Genomic DNA, 19,797 nt, shown 5'->3' with positions numbered 1-19,797 from the left:
ATGTATTTTCTCAAAAAGCTAGCTACATAAAACAGTTAGTGCTTTTTAATTAAAATGTATGATTCCTGGGTCAACATAATATATACATACTGTATACATAACATAGTATATCTCTAGCATTTGTAATCTTTTTAATATTTAATAATAGGAAACTTGCTCTGCCTCCTAAGCAACAAGCATCTTTGGCATATAAATGGCACGAGAAATAACATTTGTGGTATAGATACACACTTTCATGAGATCGTGTTGTTGTTTTTGGTTGACATCACCAAGCCATCTTAACCTATAGCCCTACTGTATAACGCACACTTTTCATGATCCAATCAGTTTGTGATGGATAAAAAAGGGATAATAATAATAAAGGGATACTTCAGGATTTAGCATTAAGCTTTGTTTCAGTAGAAAACCTGTAGTATTTTAGAATGACCATGCTTTCCTCCCTCATATCCCCCTGAGACGAGAGATTTATGTATTTTTTGTCTGAAAAAAATATCCTCCGATGACGCAACAATCGTAATTTTGCGTCATCGGAGGATTTTTTGGCCAGAGGCTAAAAATTACAGTAGAAAGAGCTCTTCCGCATGTTTTCAACCCGCCCATAGATCTCAGTCACGGAATGTACAAATAGTGTCAGCCATCTTTTATTTGGAAGCTAAGCTAACAGGCTCTTGTTCTGTGGAGAAAGCTGAGTAGTAGGGGTTACCATACATCCTTTTTCCCGGACATGTCCGGCCGTCGAGATCGTCCAAAATGTCCGGGATTCGGCTTTTGCTTTCTGCGGTCGCCATTCATTGTTTACATGCACACCTTTTGTTTCAATCTAAGTGAATTCATTACGATTGGTGAATCTGAATGTAGTGTTTACATGAACGCTAAACAAGTGATCGGTTGATGTGCGTTTTAACATTGCTAAGAAAAATCCCGCTCCTTCGTGAGAGATACGAGACCGGTGCGTCTCACAGGTGTCGCTCACCAGTAATCACGCCACCGGCCTCGCCACGTTCTCCCGCGGCCCTCAGTCTCGTCCTGCTCGCCACAGTAAACATGATGAATGGCGACTGTAGAATGCAAAAGGCGAATCCTGGACATTTTGGGCAATCTCAAAATCCCGGACAGACTCATCACGGAGACTCACTAGTAGCATAGCCTTGTTGTTTAACTGTGGTCTCTTACCGGTAGGCGTGGCTTGGGAGTGGCCTCCTAGGGCAGTGAAGCAAGTGCATTCTGGGAGCAAAAATACATTTTCTGGCTTTTCTCAGTCTAGAAGGCTCCAAATTCAAAAATAATTTCACATTACTACATAAATGACCCATTTTAAAGGGGTGGTAAAATGCCATTTTCACAAGATGTAAAATATATCTCTGATGTCCCCAGAGTGTGTGTGTGAAGTTTTAGCACAAAATACCCCACAGATATTTTTATATAGCATGTTAAAGGACAAGTTCGGTATTTTACACTTAAAGCCCTGTTTACAGACCGTATCTGATGAAATAGAATGGTTAAGATTAAAATTTGGACACATGCTGCTGTCGCGAGAATTTTAGGTTTATTTAGCTTTTGTGGACCTATTTTGCCAAACGTGTCACACCCGTGATTCTTCCGTTGAGAGCTTGAATAATAGACACTCCAGCGGCGGAGTAATACCGCACCTCACACAGCACATTCAATACAAGTCATGGAGTTGGACAAAAACTACGATAAAACCTGTTGGAAAGCATCTTTTTCAGCGATTTTTTTTGGAACCGTATCAGTGAACACCCCTGACCACTCGGTGAGTTTCACGTCTTTGTAAACGAAAGTTTAATGTGTTTTAGGAAGGAATCTTCCAGTGCACATAGACAACCATTGTGGGGGTGAGGGGGGAAAGCGATATAAACCTAAAATTCTCGCGACAGCAGCATCTGTCCAAAGTTTAATCTTAACCGTTCTATTTCATCAGATACGATCCGTAAACAGGGCTTTAAGTGTAAAATACCGAACTTGTCCTTTAAAGGATTTGCAAAAACGCACCATTTTAAATGGCCCTTTAAATGCAAATGAGCTGCTGCAGAGGGCGGGGTTTCAAGAGCTCATGTGTGTTAGCAGCTGCGATTACCTCACACAAACACACTAAAATGACAGAAACTGTTCTGCCTTTAATGTTAAAACGGAGTCAGACAAAGATGGAGAGAATCAAGAAGAAGTGACAACATGTAGAATGCAACAGGACGTCTCTGAATGGTTAATTGATGAATTTATGTTGCTGATGTGGAGTTAATATCTTCAATTAGGATATTCTGTCATGGTAATCTATAAATAGCTCGTATAGGAAGTTAGGAACTGTTGTGAGATGCACACAGAGTGACTCTCTATTGCATGTGAAAAGATGGGTGCTGAAGTTTGAGCTGACTCACAAATGTACTCTTATACAACAACTTTTCCTCTTCTCAACATGGACTGGTGTTCCCGGGGGCGGGGTTTATGTACATTTTAGGCTTGCTGATGTCACTAAACCCGGAGGAATGTCGTGTAGTCCCTACCAGCCGTTTGTTGTAGTCCTTTTCTTTAAAAGCAAATATCTTCCTTTGCTTTGAACTTTGAACGTTGTAACTTTGCAGATGTTGTTTATGCTCAAACAGCAACATTACACACTAACTCAAGTTAGAAAAGTGAAATCATACTTTACCACCGCTTTAAATACACATTCATATTTCCAGAGGTGAAGTATCCCTTTAAAGGACAAGTTCGGTATTTTACACTTAAAGCCCTGTTTACAGATCGTATCTGATGAAATAGAACGGTTAAGATTAAACTTTGGACACATGCTCCTGTCCCGAGAATTTTAGGTTTATTTAGCTTTCCCCCCCCCCCCCCCCCACCCCCACAATGGTTGTCTATGTGCACTGGCAGATTCCTTCCTAAAACACATTAAACTTTCGTTTACAAAGACGTGAAACTCACCGAGTGGTCAGGGGTGTTCACTGATATGATCCCAAAAAAAATCGCTGAAAAAGATGCTTTCCAACAGGTTTTATCGTAGTGTTTGTCCACCTCCATTGACTTGTATTGAATGTGCTGTGTGAGGTGCGGTATTCCTCCGCCGCTTCTTCTTCTGCTTCTTCTGTGTATTCAATGAAATGCCAGCGGTTTGCTTGCAATTGGCAAAGGTGCATTATCGCCACCAACTGGTGTCTATTATTCAAGCTCTCAACGGAAGAATCTGGGTGTGACGCGTTCGGCAAAATAGGTCCACAAAAGCTAAATAAACCTAAAATTCTCGGGACAGGAGCATGTGTCCAAATTTTAATCTTAACCGTTCTATTTCATCAGATACGGTCTGTAAACAGGGCTTTAAGTGTAAAATACCGAACTTGTCCTTTAAGGGCTGTAAATCCTGTCATGCCGACTTCAGACATTTTCAGATTCATGCTTGCATTTCAAAATAACTATATTCAAAATCAAAACAGATGCAAATATATGAGGTATGCCATAGCTGTTCAGGGACTAATAGTTCAATGCTGATAAAAGGAAAATAATTTTCAAAGTCATTTATATTTAGGAGTAAACACTGGAATGATCTTTTGGCAGAGTGTAAAGAGAAAAAAAAATAGCTTGTCGCTCACAAATGGAAGCCGGGCCGAGACCCCTACAGTCTGCATGCCCTCCGTCGGTCATAGAGAGAGAGAGCGAGTGAAAGGATCCCCAGCAAGAGCACTTAAACACTCTGAAAAGTCTACAGCCTCTGGCCACATTGCCTTTTTAAATTCCACTAAAGTAATTGTTGGCTATTTGCAACATCATCACAACTGTGCTAAATACCATTTGAAAAGCATTTACATGATTTGAAATGGCTTCTCCATATAAGGGGCAGCTATATTAAATAATGATTTAAGAGAAGATTTTATTTTATCTGTGTATTATGTGCCTCCACTAAAAAAAAAGTTCAATTATATTGTAAAAAAAAAAAAATTGCAACAAGACAAAGCAACACTGAAACATTACTGTAATATATTATTAATACTAAGGTCCTCAGAGGTCATAATACAAGGAAGCAAATTGGCGGCGTGATACAAGATACATAAAGGTAGAGCCAGTTTGAGGGGTTCTGATATACATTGTTAAGGATGACTAGATGCCACGATTAACCAATCAGAATCAAGCACTCATTTAGGATATAGGAGAACATGGAGCTCATACTCAAGGAGGAAAAAAACAACTCAATTTATTCAGAGGCTCAAACTAAAATAATAATATACAATTTGGTGCAGTTGTTGATATGTATATGGCCGGAAGAAGAACTTCTCATAGATTGTATTGTAAATCAATGAGATCTTTATAACTGTATAGCAAACTACTTAAATAAAATGCATGTAAATATCAGTTTTCACTTTATGTCTCTCAATAATGTGTCTCAGTATGATATTTAAATGGCTAGTTTTAAGATCAAAGCTCCGTAGGTTTTATGGTGGGGGGAAAACATATAATGCAATGCAACAATGATGATCGAGAAATGTACAAATGAACCTTCATCAAAAAAACGATACTCTCATTTTAACACAATTTCTAAAAGAAATGAATGGATAATAATCAGGTAAACCTGAGTTGCTTCAGTCCAGTAATTGTTCATCTTGAAATATTACTAACAATATAAAAGTTATTCTCATGTTTACTTTATAAAAGTCAGTAAAGGTTTCACAGCAAAAAGCCACATGCACTAGTCTGTGGTGCCACGATCTGAAGGTGGACATTTTTAGAGTTACTTGTTATATATTCTTGATAAAAATGATAAACTAAAAATAAGATGACAAGAGACATGCATTAGATTGCGTACAACACGTTTTTCAGCAAAGTTTTGTGCCAAAAGCCTTTCTCTTTTTTTGCGGATAAAATATGCTTCAGGTTTAAAGGGTTAAACGCTCAATTTGTCTTTCCAGAATCCTCAGCAGGATCATAGAGTTCTTTGTTTTAGCCAGTGAACAGTTTCTATTCTGAAGTTTCCCCTGCCAATACCATCAACGCAGGGCTGCATGCACTTGAGGGGGAGGACACAACAGATTCTCCACTGGGTTTGTGTGTTAGCATAAACCCACTGACTCCAAAATGCTAGTCGCTCAAGAGGTCAACAATGGAAGATCCACGGTTCCACTTTTGCTTGTGCTCAGCACTGCCAGCACCCACATCTCCCATCAGTCCACATCGTTTAAAAGATCAGGAACAGTGGGGCCATTATTGATTTTCTCTGTTATTGCTGAGTTCATGTCTAGGAGTTTGGCAGTGCTTGTTATGTTCTGGCTCCTTTGTCAACTGCATAACCCCGCTGATATTTCTCTCTGATATTGGAGGGAGGACGATGAAATTGCTCTGCCAGAGACAAAGGTCAAGGAAATTACTGCTGCAAGAAAATGTGCGATCCTGCCAAAAAAGGCTAAGATGAGCGGGGATGAATTGCTGTCAAGAAATGAAGAATTGAGGATTTGGCAGCAATTTCTCTGCCTTTGTTCTTCGCCCCTTCGTGCTGATCACTCTACTTGTAAGCGCGTACGTTTTCCCCTCATTGATTTTGCCTCAAACTGTCTGTCAATCCGGAGAGGTTGACAATTACCTTCTTTAAAGAGATAGTTCAACAAAAGAAATCATATTCTGCCATTATTTTTTCATCCACATTCCAAAAAACGACGCATTAGAACTAAAATGAAAATGAGATATTTAAAAAATATTGGATTGAATATTTTTCAAATTTTTTATTTCAAGTGTGGCGTCAGTTCTGGCAGGTCACGTTAGACAAGCTCGCATCAGCTGACTCTCAGCTGATACACGTCTACCTATAGGAATATGATGCCTATCACTGTATACATATATAAGCTCCTTCAGTATTATCAACAGCTAGCGCGTTTCTCAGGAGCGAATTACCCTCCTCCATCCCCAGCTCCACCTCTCGTCAGTCAGGATTTGGCATTCTGGTTCCACTTTGAATCAGAATAAATCCTCTAATTATATCTGCAATACATTCATATTGGTTCTGTTCTGTTTACCGTATTATTGCTGCTCTCCCTGCTCTTATCCATGCTGCATGAATGCGCAGGAAACCCTTGCCCAGAACAGAACCATTCCGCCAATCCAAACTGTATGCTAATTGTCAATCGTATTTGACGATAGTGGTCCTGACAGAAATATATATTCTACATTACACTATAAAAAGTGCACATATACTTCTTTAAACAGTACATACATACAGTATATGAGTGTTAATTTCCAGGTTGGAAGGAACCATTCCTTTTAAATTGTCTGTGCAGGTGGTCTTGTTACACAGTGACCTGTGCTATTCTATTTCGTGTTTTAACCATATCTAGATAAAGGGTGTTCTACAATACATTTAGTCCTATACAATTTTACATAATGAGAAAGAAAAACGTGCATTTGCACCAGCTTCTTTTTCTGTAGCTGCCCAAATTAAATTAGTAACTGTAACTGCGCAAGACCCCAAACTCGGAAAAAAACCCCTCTTCATTCCCCATCAGTGCTCCTTCTAGAGTGAAATTAATACTGTCTTGATTCACCCTTGCATTACAACCCCCCCCCCCCTCTCTCTCTCTCTCTCTCTCTCTCTCTCTCTCTCTCTCTCTCTCTCTCTCTCGTTTTCCCTCTTTTGTGGCTCTCACCACCAAATTTGACTTTGCTTGATGTCTGAGCCGCAGTGAATCTTCCATGCTTGAAGCTTTTCCCCCTTGCATGGCTGGCTATACATGTATCTTGCGCTTTTGACATCAGGTAATCTTGTTTTGCGGCAGACACGCTGTGTTGTGACATTTTATTGCGCAGACATGGTATTTCAGATGTGCAGCTGAGCGTATGCCTTTTCTCTCTCGCTCTGTGTTTTCATCGCTCTGCCTCTCGGTCAGCCATCGATCTCCATTTGGCTGCTGTGGTTTAGTAATTACACAGCAAGCACAGGGGCACTAAATGAGTTGATTGCGCTTTGATGCCTCCTGGGTCCCTCCGACTAATGCGGTTTTCACGCGGCTCGATGTTTAACTGCTTAGGAACCAAGTCAAACAAAGAAATCATTTCATAATTGCATTGGATGATAAGTTAATTTATCATCCACCTACACGTTGCTCAGTAGAGGCCTTTTAATATAACACAAATACAAAGGGTGTTTTTTTTTTTTATGACAGATGAAACAAACTGTTTCATAAGATTACAAATACATGTCCAGTTGGAATACAAGGCTATAATAATAATAATATAGTTCTTGTATGGCGTCTTTCTTCTGTACATATTTTGAGAATCTTTGGTTACCAACAATCTTCCATACTAGACCATCTTCTTTTTTGAACTATCCCCTTAAAGATCTCACAAAAGCATTTGTTAACTGATTGCATGAACCATTTTTTCAGTATTTTTTCAAAAAATGACAATTCCGACAAAAGAGACTCCAGAATAATCCGCACAAGAATGTTTTGCAGGAACTGCTCTTTCCTAATACCACCGGTAGACAATAAAAGCATGTACAGTACGAACCTCTGTATGCTTGCCAGAAAACAAGACACCGGCGTGTCAGACATGAAAGCTTTTTTCTTCTTTGGCGCTCTGTCTTCAGAACAAACATGCGACATGTACAAGTACCTACAGATGTGTCAAACTACACGTCCACCTTCTGTTATGCACATCTCACAGGACCCGATGAACAGGAGCTGTCGCGGAAAGAATGGAATAATATAGATAAAAAAACAGCAGAATCTCTCTCTATAAATACTTCTAAATCAGTCTTATATTGTTATGCAAGTTATTTAAAACGGTAAGCATCATTTACCGCAGGTCTTCACCTTCTTCATGAACGCTGATTCTGTCCTCTACTGTTGCATTGTTGGTCAAAATGCCCTGCGATTTAATTATGCTATTATAACTCATCCATTTAATGACATCCAAATGCCCTGTACGGTTGTTTTAAATCTTGCATTTGAAATCTCTTCCTTTAAAATAAGACCTGAGTTGGGTTCAAATTAAAGGCAATCTTAATAACGTTTGTCGCCTCTCACGGCACTCGATGGGCAGAGGCACAATGGGGGAAAAAATACTGTCTGGCAAACCACTGTCTGCTTGACATTGAAGACTGTACTGTCATTTACGCCAGTCTGTCAGGTCCATCACATCAGCCACTGCTCCACTCTTGCATTATTTAGATTTGCTCTGAGAGCTGACTGGCAATTCGGTCTCTCTCTCTTTATATATATATATATAAATATGCCATGGAATGAGGAGGGTTGGGGAAAGACCTGGGAAACTACCCCGGAAAAATATAGAGGACAGTCTTTAAATGTAGTGTGTCGTAAATGCACTATAATCTCTTGTTACTTGCTTGTTTATTAAACCTCAACATTGTATTCACAGCTTCGAGTTTTAATGATGATGTCGTGATTCCATTATGAATTCTTTTAGCTTTAAGCGTCTCCACTGAGATTTTGTGACCTGAATTTCGAAGTCAGTACTCACCTGTGATCTTTTAATAGCCTGCGCTTAAAGTCATGCATGAAAGGATGTGAGCCACGTACAGAATCCGAAAAGATTTGAGAGCCAATCTCTGTGTGGAGCACCTCATCTGATGTCGCTCCCATGGGTTTGTGGGAAATCTCAAGCGACCCCCAGCTGTGCGAGTGGAAAGAGTGCGCTGTCAGATCAGTAGAACAGAGGATGTGTTTGGAAAGTAGGACGCATGTTTCTCAAAAGAGCCCACCAGTGGCACCACTACACTGTTGTCTGTAGTGTCTCCAGGGTTTTCTCTTATATGCTAGAATCTGACATCATCTTGGTGCACTTTTCTTGACTTCAGTAAGTCTGGTGGTTTGATCTTCCAGACAGTGGCTGTTACTGTCCCTTTTGCTTCTTCTAAATGTTTATAGGTTTCCTGCTTACATTGGGTGCAAACTAGATCTAGATCATAAAAACTGATTTACATAGAGGTCCTCCTGGAGGGCCACTGTCCTGCAGAGTTCAGCTCCAACCCCAATTAAACACACCTGAACCAGCTAATCAAGGTCTTGTAGAAAGTTCCAGGCAGGTATGTTTAGGCTAGTTGGAGCTAAACTACAAGACAGTGGCTCTCCATGCAGGACTTTGGACACCCCTGAATTTATATATATTTATAAGCATAAGTCAGGGGTGTCCTGGAGTCAACTCGGTCCTGGAGATCCCAAAAATCTACAATCATTTGTGACCATTGACCACAAAACCAGTCACAAGGGTCAATTTAAGGGTCAACCCGAAAGCTTTCCATTGATGTATGATTTGTTAGGATAGCAACATTTGGTCGAGATACAACTATTTAAACATCTAGAATCTGAGGGTGCAAAACATTGCAAACATTGAGAAAATTGCCTTTAAAGTTGTCCATTTATGTTCGTGATTTTGCTGCATCCACTCACAAAAATATATTTTTTATAAATATATTTACGGTAGGAAATTTACAAAATATCTTCATGCCATTATTTACCGTATTTAATATCCTAATGATTTTTGGCATAAAAGAAAAATCGATCATTTTGACCCATACAATGTATGGTTGTAGCCTGGGAAAACCCTGACGAACTTCCGGCAAATTTGAGATTTGCTCTGCAAGTCTGGCCAAGAGCCCATTCAAGCCCATTTCCATTTTTTTCCAAATCGAGGCACCAATCACAAACATTGAGGCGGGCTTTACACGATGACGATCGCTCTGATTGGTTTTAGGCCTATCCAATTGCGCCCAGAGGCATTTGAGTATGTCCGTTGGTGACGTCTCTTTGGAAATGGGCTGTGAATGAACCATCCCCAGACCCACTCTCAGTTACAACTGAAAAGGGTCTGATGTCAACCAGGCTAGTATTGTTGGCTATTGCCACAACTATACCTGTGTGACTCGTGAATGATTTTGAGGTCCTGGGTCATATTTTCTTATCACAATGTATCCATGATGTATGTATATCATAATCCATTCAGATGACCTCATAGTCTTTCTTACATATCTGAATCTCTTCATCAGGGAACCTAAACCCACAAAAATATAGAAAGGAAATTCAGTTTTACTTTATTTTGATTGTCCCTTTAACATTCTGTTGAATACAGTAACGTTGCACCTACTAACTCTCATTAGAGTGTATAGAGTATTAGTAGACTGGTAGGGTTAAGGTTAGAATAAGTTGACATGTAGTTGCAAAGTTACTTATAGTTAACAGAATGTTCAAAAAAGGACCATCAAAATAAAGTGTTACAGGAAATTATTTTAAATGCGCCTCTGATGGGAAAATTATGATAATTGTGAAGTTGTCAAAAATGTCAAATTTTGAAAGGAAAAAAACAATATCATACTAGATACATTCAGAATATGAATAAAAATAAAAATAGCTCTTTATTATTCAGAAGATTATGATCATTTATAATTGAGAGCACTAGGCATATGCTATGACACTAATTGCATCTCGTGCAACGTGATCTTTTTTGTTTAAGTTGTTTCTAAAAATATGGTATAATCTCAACATCTGCAATTTAATGGTAAAAACGTTTATTTTTTTTTTATTTTTTTATGCTTGATAGCAATGGTACCTTTACATATATTTATTTGGCAGGCATTTTTATTAAGTTGTATATCAGAATATGTGTTCACTGGAAATCAAACCATGACCATTTACATTTAGCAGACGCTTTTATCCAAAGTGACTTACATTGCATTTCAAGGTACACATTACATTCTTATCGGTTCTTGCTTTCCCTGGGAATTGAACCCATGACCTTGCCGTTGCTATGATGTTAAAGGAGTAAGACTATACATGAACAGTATAATGCATTATATACTGGAAGATACAATATGTAGAAGAAGGTACAATACATACCTAATTTTAATGGAAATTAAATTCTGGTATGAAGAATGGAAAGTGTACATCTTGGGTCCTGTAACTGCCACTATTTTTGCTGTCACTAATTCATGTGAAAATGTCCTGCAGTGTGACAAATAAATTTTTAAAGGACACATATTCCATGTAGTCTCTGAAGTGTTATCTGAACTGAAATTTTGTAGGACCAAAAAATGCTAATTTAAGCTCCTTGTTATTCCTAATAATGCAGCTCATTGTGGCAGCAAGTGTATGCTGAAGATTGCTTCTCATACACACATTGGAGGCATCCACTAAATAGAACAAGGTACTGCAGGTTTCATGAGGAATTTGTTGTTTTAGTTTCCAAATTGTAGTGAGCTATTTACCTCCCACCAACATATTACAGATTAGTCAAATTATGCATCACAATATTCATCACACTATTCTATGCCGTTTTGTAGTGTAAGTAGTGTGTTCACATTGAAAATTCCAAATAGAAAAAGTACACTTTTAAATACCTGGATGATGCCCTTAAAATGCTCCTATTGTGGCATTTGAAAGGTTCCTATTTTTGTTTTGGGAGTCCCCAACAACAGGTTTACATGCATGCAAGGACAAAAAACACTTTCATTGTCTTATAATATGCATTTATTTTTACCTTATTGCCAAGTGGGTAAACCGAAGCTTCCCCGGGGGCCGCCATTGGCTATCAAGCCATCACCTGCTGTTATCCTTCCATTGACTCCCATTCATTTTGGCGTCACTTTGACAGCGAATAACTTTACATTTGAGGCGTTTAAAGAATCCATTTGTCCATTATTTATTTCTAAAGAAACATGACAATATACAGTATAAAAGGCTCCATTACCTATATGTAGAAGCAGTTTTTGTAAAAATAGGCGAACGATTGCGTCATAACCACTCGAAATTACTGTGTAGACAGGCGGAGAAGCTCGCAAGCAATCGGGGGGACGTGGAGGCATAAAGTCAAGGGAGAAGCCCATAGAGAGTCGTAAAGTTGCTCCCGCTGCTAGCTCACGGACAGCTAATACTCACGCTCTCCGTCTCTGCAAGATTCGGAAGGGAATGATTCAGATTTCTCTTGGCACAGCTACTAGAAGACTTACAACTGTCAGACAGGTTGCTCACGTCACATATAGGCCTACGTCATCAAGCTCAGTTTGAGCCTACGCAATACGCTCAGCCATCAGGAAGTGAGTGCTTCTAATTGACTTAATTTTTCTCCGTTGAAATCTGGGGTCGCTCTGTCCATTTATTTGACTGTCTATGGGATTTGTTGCGGAATGGCTGTGGCCATGACTGACAGCTGAAGTCATGAGGACCCGCGATATCTCGCAAATTCACGTATGATCGCGCAATATAACCTGTCCCGCACAATCTGCCCTGTGCTGAATTGCTGCGGACTCGTGCGGCATCCGGCAGAAATAGAAGCTCTATCTGCTCCGGAGGGCTGCGGATCGCCAGAGCTGGGACGGAGTCGGAACGCAGCCGTTTCGCACTCAGTGAAAATACACACATTGACTTTAATGGAAACCTATTGACTCCGCCGCCGTTCCGCAGTTGGTGGAAATTGCCCGTAAGAATGTCTGATAAGTGACGTTCTGTAATCTGATTAATCTTGCTGTCTGTCACCATTTGCTAGTTCAGTGTAACGCGTCATAGACAAATTAATTACCGAATTTATTTAGGTGCACATGTGGGACCTGTTTTAAAATGCTAGGCTGAAAGTGTAGTGTTTCGTCTTGACATCACAATGTATGACTCGTTTGAAAAACGATTAATTTCATTGACTCAGAGTCGACTCTACTTTTGAAAGACAATAACTTTATATACGGTGCACTTTCAGATTTAAAACTTTGCAGTATGTTTTCATTCACTTAGAGCTATGTTACACACTATATGAAAGGTAATTTTCAAAAATCCATAATAGGAGCCCTTTAATTAAAATGAAGTTTGGAATGTTGGACACTTCTCTATACAGTAATTGCATTGGGCTCCTATCATACTCCAGTGTTGAATGAAAAAATAACCTCATAAAATGTATACACTACATGGTTGAGTACATATAGTGCATACTGTATAAGTGCATTTAGTGTATACTATATGCATCATTTGGGGCACAACTAAAGTGTCTTTTTCTTGGATATTGAACATCTTTTCCTCTGTGCATTCATTTCAAATGACTGACATTTGCTTTATTTTTCCTTGCCAAAAATAAAAAATAAATAATCTCATTTCAACATATGTCTGTGTGACAAATTTCCCTCTGTTTTGCACCTTTTGGCAGGTGATTCATGACTGCCTGCATGCAACTGGATTTTAATTAAAAACTGCCTCAACTCAACTGCCAGTGGAGCTGTTGTTTTTGAGAATTTGAGCGTACACAACATCTAAAACATGTTGACAGCAGCTTGCTGAGAACTAGAACATTAATAAGGTTGTCTAGCTGTCTTGGCCACCATCCCAACACTGAGGGTCCAAAGTTTTCCCACTATGACAGCATATCTCAACCTGAGTTCTCCAGTAACTGTGAACACGTTCAAAAACAGTGCACCTTAAATTGGACGGAGAGTGGATTTGAAGAGCAGGCCTTGGGTGCTGTTTGATGGGTGTAGTCTTGACAGTAACTATTACTACACAGCTAAGAGGTGCAAGGGAACATTCCTGTAGTGTCGGTACATACTTTCTGCCGGCTTCAAACTGCTGCTGGGTACAGATCAAGGCAGAGGACAAGGACAGGGGTGAGAAGGTGAAGTTAATTGAAAGTGGAAATTTAAAGGCAATTTTAATAAACAGTTGACGTCATGTACGTTGCGATAGCTTTTCTTCCCTATAGTGATGTATATGAGTGAAACGGCTTCTCGAACAAGAAAAAATGTGGGACTTTGATTGGATGGTTGTAGTTTGCTATTGCTGTGATGTCATGTGAGTGACAGGTTGTCCCGCCCTCGCGCCAGCAAACACGTCATCAAAGAAGAGATGTTGCTGCAAGAGGGAGAAGTTATTTTTAAGGCATATTCATTTCACGGTGACTTTAATACTTTTCTCATCTTTCCCTATTTAATGAATGTTTAAAAAGTGCTATGAGTCAAACTGTTTACGCCCACATTTTAAAGAAGACCCGAAGAAAGCAAAAAGACTAATTGTTTTCTCTGTTGCTATCTTTATCATCTTTAAGTCTAGGGTCATTTCTCTTGTTTTCTGTTGTGTGCGAAAACTAAAAAAATGGGCTAAAATGACATCCAGTTGGCAAAGTAAGCTGCATAAAACAAAATATTCTTCAGATGAGTGCTTTAGAGACATTATGTTTCCACCCACTTAAATTGCGCTGCACTCACAAGCTGTCTGACTATTAGGCTCATTACGCAGCTCTCTGGAATACTTGATTCTGATTGGTCACTTGCGCCAGCGGACTGATATTTTGTAATATTCACCGTCACCCACGGTAATGTTCCATGTTCTATATATCACAATTAATTTATTTAGGTATATTCATTTATTTTTCATTTTAGCCCCTTAACTTCCTATTTGAGCATAGACGTGAAACTCATAAAACCAAACTTAAATGTTTGTAATTCATTACTGTTGAGAAATACAGACCTAAGGTTTTTTCTCCTTTTAAAGAAGACAATTCAAGCACTTGAAAAATGAAAGTGTAAAAAAAAGTATAGAAGTTCACTGTAAAACAAATGTATTGTAATACAATTTTTTTTTTTTAAACAATAAAAATTATATTTAATTTAAACAAAATATATTAAATCAAAGCTATTAAATCAAAGTCAAGATGTGTTCCAAATTTGAAGTTGAAAAATATATAAGTTCCTTTAGATTTGCCAAAAATAGCCACCGGGTGAAAACCACATTTTTTTTTTTTAATGCGCTCTCCCGTGACAAATGAATACATTTCTGTCACAATATCTCTTCTCTCACAAGACAGTGAGTCATGCGTTTTGTCATGATTAAACATTTTTATATTATAAAATTGTAATATGAAACATCATGACATGTTTAAGTTGTAATACCAGTGTAATACACATGTCATTATACAAATTTGTGTCCTCATAAATCACATAAACAAACACACACACACACACACACACACTAGGGGGATGAGCCTCCTAAAATTATTTCAAAATGGTTTTCGCAGGATGAATTTGAAGTTTTTGCGCATTCAAATAATACCTAATTTATGATGAATACTAAAATATGTGATAGGGAAAAAAGAGCCATAAAAAATAACACAAAAGGTGACAGCTAAAGGGAGTTCAAAAGGTGATATATGACAGGAATGACCCATGTTTTACCTCACTCCATCTTTAATATTAAAACACTCAAACATGGTTATCCTGCTGTACTGGAGGACCACTGAGATTTTTCCATTAATTTAATTAAATATACAACAGAGAGGAAAGAAAATGCAATCTGCATGGTCTGTGGTCACAGCTTGAAAAGATTAATGGCTTCCAGGACATAAAATAATCTAATAATAACCTTACATTCTTGAGAAAGAATGTTCTTATCCATGGCGATGAAGCTCAAATGAAATATACATTCAATCTTTGGCTTCTACCATTTCCAACCTGGCAGTATGCCTGGTTATAATGTTGTTATGGTTCTCCAAAGCAGCTGCTAGCTAGTGAAGTGATCTAACAGCAGGTTGGATTTTGGTTTTGGAGAGATAACAACAGTCTGTGGTGATGACTGTGGTGTGTTGGCAGTAGATGCTGTCAGTCCTGTGTACTTACAACAAGTCAGAAGACAGAAGAACGGCGCAGTGTTTCCGAGGATGGACTTTGTTTAATTTGCTGTGTAGAAGTGGCTGTTTACTCGAATTTGTTGTGACGGCTTTTGTCTGTCCGCAACAAATATTTATCCAGTATCGCTCAGAAAACCTTCATCAAAACTCGTTTTTAGTAATAAGAATATCTGGTGAAGATTGTAGCCAGCTGTCTCTGGTGATAGTGCCTGCCTCCTGCGCGGTCCAGCAGATTTAGGTCTTAATGAGTATGTAGATTGCTGTATGTAGAGGTGTCCATAAAAAGTCTTTGAAGTTTCCTGCAGAGAGCTCACCAGCAGAATTAATCAGATGAACTTCACACAACCTTCTGCATTGCTGAGAAAGGAAAGAGAAAATAGCATTGCATTGTGCCCTAACATTTTAGGCAGTACATACTTTCATCAAAGAGAGTACAGTATATGGGTGAAACGTATGCGGCTCCTATGACTCATTTTATTCGTTTGTTATGAATTTTATTCATGATGTTCTCCATCAAGCTATTCGATGCATTAAAAATATGGATCATTTATAGAGATCACAAATAATGATTTATATTAAAATATTAATCCTTCTGCATAGATCTTGGGGGGGTGGGGGGGGGGTCAACAAATGGTCATTGAAAGATGTTTAAACTTTAAATAACATTGATTTGTCAACATTAGGATGTCAAACTATACATTCATTTATAATATTACAGTTTTATTTTCTGAGGTTTGCGATTTTGTACTCCTGTTGGGACATAAATACAGAGTAATACTGTTTTGTTTTTGTTTTTTGTTTTTCATTTTCTAGAAAAAAATATTAGTTAACTAAATAAGAAATGAAACCAAATTAAAGAAATGAAAATGTTGCTTTGTAGTTATTTATATAGTCATATTTCCTTTAAAATAAAGACAATTACCTGTTGATACGTATTTCTTTAATTAGAAAAGTCTTTAATTCTGCAATTGTGTAAATGGTATTTTACATTTTATTTCCATTTAATATGTTACTAATAATTAAAAATAGATTTAAAAATAAATAATATATTACAAAATAATATGATGTTGTTTTGATTGATATACAGTCAAGAAAGTTAAGGCCTCTGAAATCAAGATAACAATGCATTACAACTTGTGTGATTTAATCATGGGAAATAAATTATTTTGTAGTATATATTCACTATTTTAAAAAAAGTATATGATCAATTTCTTTAACTCGTCAAAAAAAAATCTATATAGATTCAACTAATTTAAGTTGTAATGACTTAAACATCTAAGTTGATTGTACTTAAAAAATTTAAGGCAGCAACTTTTCTTTACAGTGTTGTCCAAACTGTTGAGGAAAATTCTGGATGCTTCAAAGTGTGTCTGGCACTGCTAAGCAAATTAGCGGTTGTGATGAGTGGCAGAAAGTGGGCATGTAACACAGTAATTTGTGTTATTTTGTTGTGTTACCTCATAGTAGGAGGATCAGTCTGCCACCGGCTCTGTCTGGCCCGATTAGACCTCTTAAACCCCATCTGATACAACACAGCATGTACTGCTACACAAAGTCAGAGTGTGCAGGGGAAGGGGAAGTCATCCAACCAAATAATAAAGTGTTATTGAGGGTGAAATGGGAATTTTAATTAGCTGGAGTCAAACGTGCCATGTGGAACTTTAACAATGGTTGTGCACTTTCACAATGACACTGCGTCCTCAGTCAAGCCCTGGTGATGTGACTACTCAGCCCAAACGTACGTCCTTCAGCCATTAAATGCTTTAATAGGGTAAAATCCCTTTATATTGCAGTTATCGAGATGCCACTCCCCATTTATGAACTGAAAGGTCCATTTTTACTAATTACTAATTTGTGATTTCGCCAACACTTTCAACCACAGTGACACAGTAGCTACAATGATATGCCTAAAGTGACATGAGATGGATATACAGTATACAGACGTATATATTGTCTTTACCAGTGGTACTAGTAGAGCTGACCTCAGCTGGACAATGATGATACAGCAGAATTGAACTCTGTTTGCATCATTGGATCATTATTTTACTTTTTATCCCTGTAAAGCTGGTTTGAAACTATGTGTATTGTATAAAGCGCTATATAAATAAAGTCGACATGACTTGACTCATAAACAAGCTGGATGCATAATATCTGCTTCAAACGGTAGAAGACATTTCCAAGTTTTGTTTCCAGAAATGGATTGTAGGTAAATATCCACCTCATCCGGTGCTCTTTATATTATCTGTCTTTTAAAGTCCTGTTACTATTTCGATGTAAGAAACTGCTGGAAATGATTCAGTGAGTGATTCATTCATGAATCTAGAAAACACACAACATGGTTTTATGAAATATTGCAAGGGAAAATTATTATATGGTGATCTCCACTGACAGACAGGAATTTAAGTATTTTTTTAGTGGTTTAACTATCAAATGAGTAAGTGATATCAGATAGCACTATTTGGAATGTTATACAACTTTTGTGCTTTAATTCAACATTTAAATTAACAATTAAGATAATACCGTATATGATACGGAATAGTTAAAGAAGAGTTACTATACAACAGAAGAATCAACTGTTAACAACAGAAGAATCAAAGCAACACCAGACAAAGATGAACTGAAACAGATGGCATATATATCAGGGTATATATACAGGGTAACAAACTAAAGTACAGACAGGTGTGTGCTAATTAAAGCTACACTGTGTAATTTTTTAAGTTGATTCTTAACAAAAACCACTTTGTTCTTTCAAAATCATGTGTGCATGTATAATTACCAACTAATCAAATATTCTCGTAAGCGTAGAATCTGCCATTTATAATACATACGGGTGAGCTGCTCGAATGGCGGAAGCCATGTTGCGCCTCCATCTTGAAAATACATTAGCCAAAAAGGGGCAGACCTGGAAATTCATGCTTCGCCTTTCGCGTTTTTACACTCAGTGGCACCGTGACGAATGCGAGGGGGAGATTACTCGCGACTGCCGGCAGATTTGAAATAATACGGCCACCGTAGGAGTTAAAACGCCCTCGGAATGGGAGGGGCTAGAAAGTAATATTCACTTGGTAGTCATATACAATTTCACCGCTAGATGGGAGTAATTGCTACACAGTGTAGCTTTAATGATAATAAAAAAACATGGTAATTGATAATAAACGGGAGCATGAACAAGGAAACCGGAAGCAAAGATAAAACATACTCAAAGTCCTTGAAAACATAACCAAAACACTTCAAACTAAGAATAACTGCGACACCTATATTTTTTATACAATATTCCTAGTTACTACTTAGTATGTTTGCACTGCCATTGAAAATAATTTCAAACGAAGCCATCTGGAATTAACTACTTACGTGTCTCCATGAACGAATCAGTGTTTTGAATGAATCGATTGAGTAAATCATTCAATGACTTATTGATAAGACAGTGGCTGTGTTTGAAATCGCCCCTTATACCCTCATTCACTATTCCCTACATTACTCCACTAATACAGTCCACTTGAAGGTGTGAATGAAAACGAGTGAGGGAATTCGGACACTGAGTGTGCAGAAGGGCTGCTGTCTTTGCAGTTTGTGCTTGCTGTTTAATAAGCATTTGAAAACTTAGCAAACTGGCAGCTCCAGTAGTAAGGTGAAAATTTTTATCTTGAACTCTGTCATAGAAACTAGCATGGAAATCTTAATTAAAAAAAATTAATAATTAAGTAAAAAGGAATTTATACCAGCATGATATTACACTGGACCCACACTGGACCAGCGGTTTGGAAAATGGATGGATGGCTTGTTTCGTTCCTTATGATTCAGTGTTTTGAATGCATCGATTGAATTAATGAATTAACCAGATTGGTCCCTTGTTGCCACTAACCAGTGTAACTATGTAACTTGCAGAACTGAAAAGTCCCCACACTTATCCACACTGCAGTCTATCGACTGGCTATAAAATTATGCAATATGCAAATAAAAAATAAAAAGTAGCCTAAGTAAATTTCCCACTTTATAATTATAGACTGGGCTTTGTCAAGTACATTGTGTATTCACTTGAATTGGTGTGTTAATGTGTGAGTTTTAAGGGATATGAAGACAGAGACATCACGAACAATGAATGAGATCTATAAAGTGCACAGGCTCGTGCTCGTCTTGTTGACCCACGAGGATCATCCTGCTCATTGATTTACTCTTTAGTTGTGAAATCAAGCT

This window comes from Phoxinus phoxinus, assembly GCF_949152265.1.
Source record: "Phoxinus phoxinus genome assembly, chromosome: 16".
Lineage (NCBI taxonomy): Eukaryota > Metazoa > Chordata > Actinopteri > Cypriniformes > Leuciscidae > Phoxinus > Phoxinus phoxinus.
Note: the sequence above shows the minus strand (reverse complement) of the source record.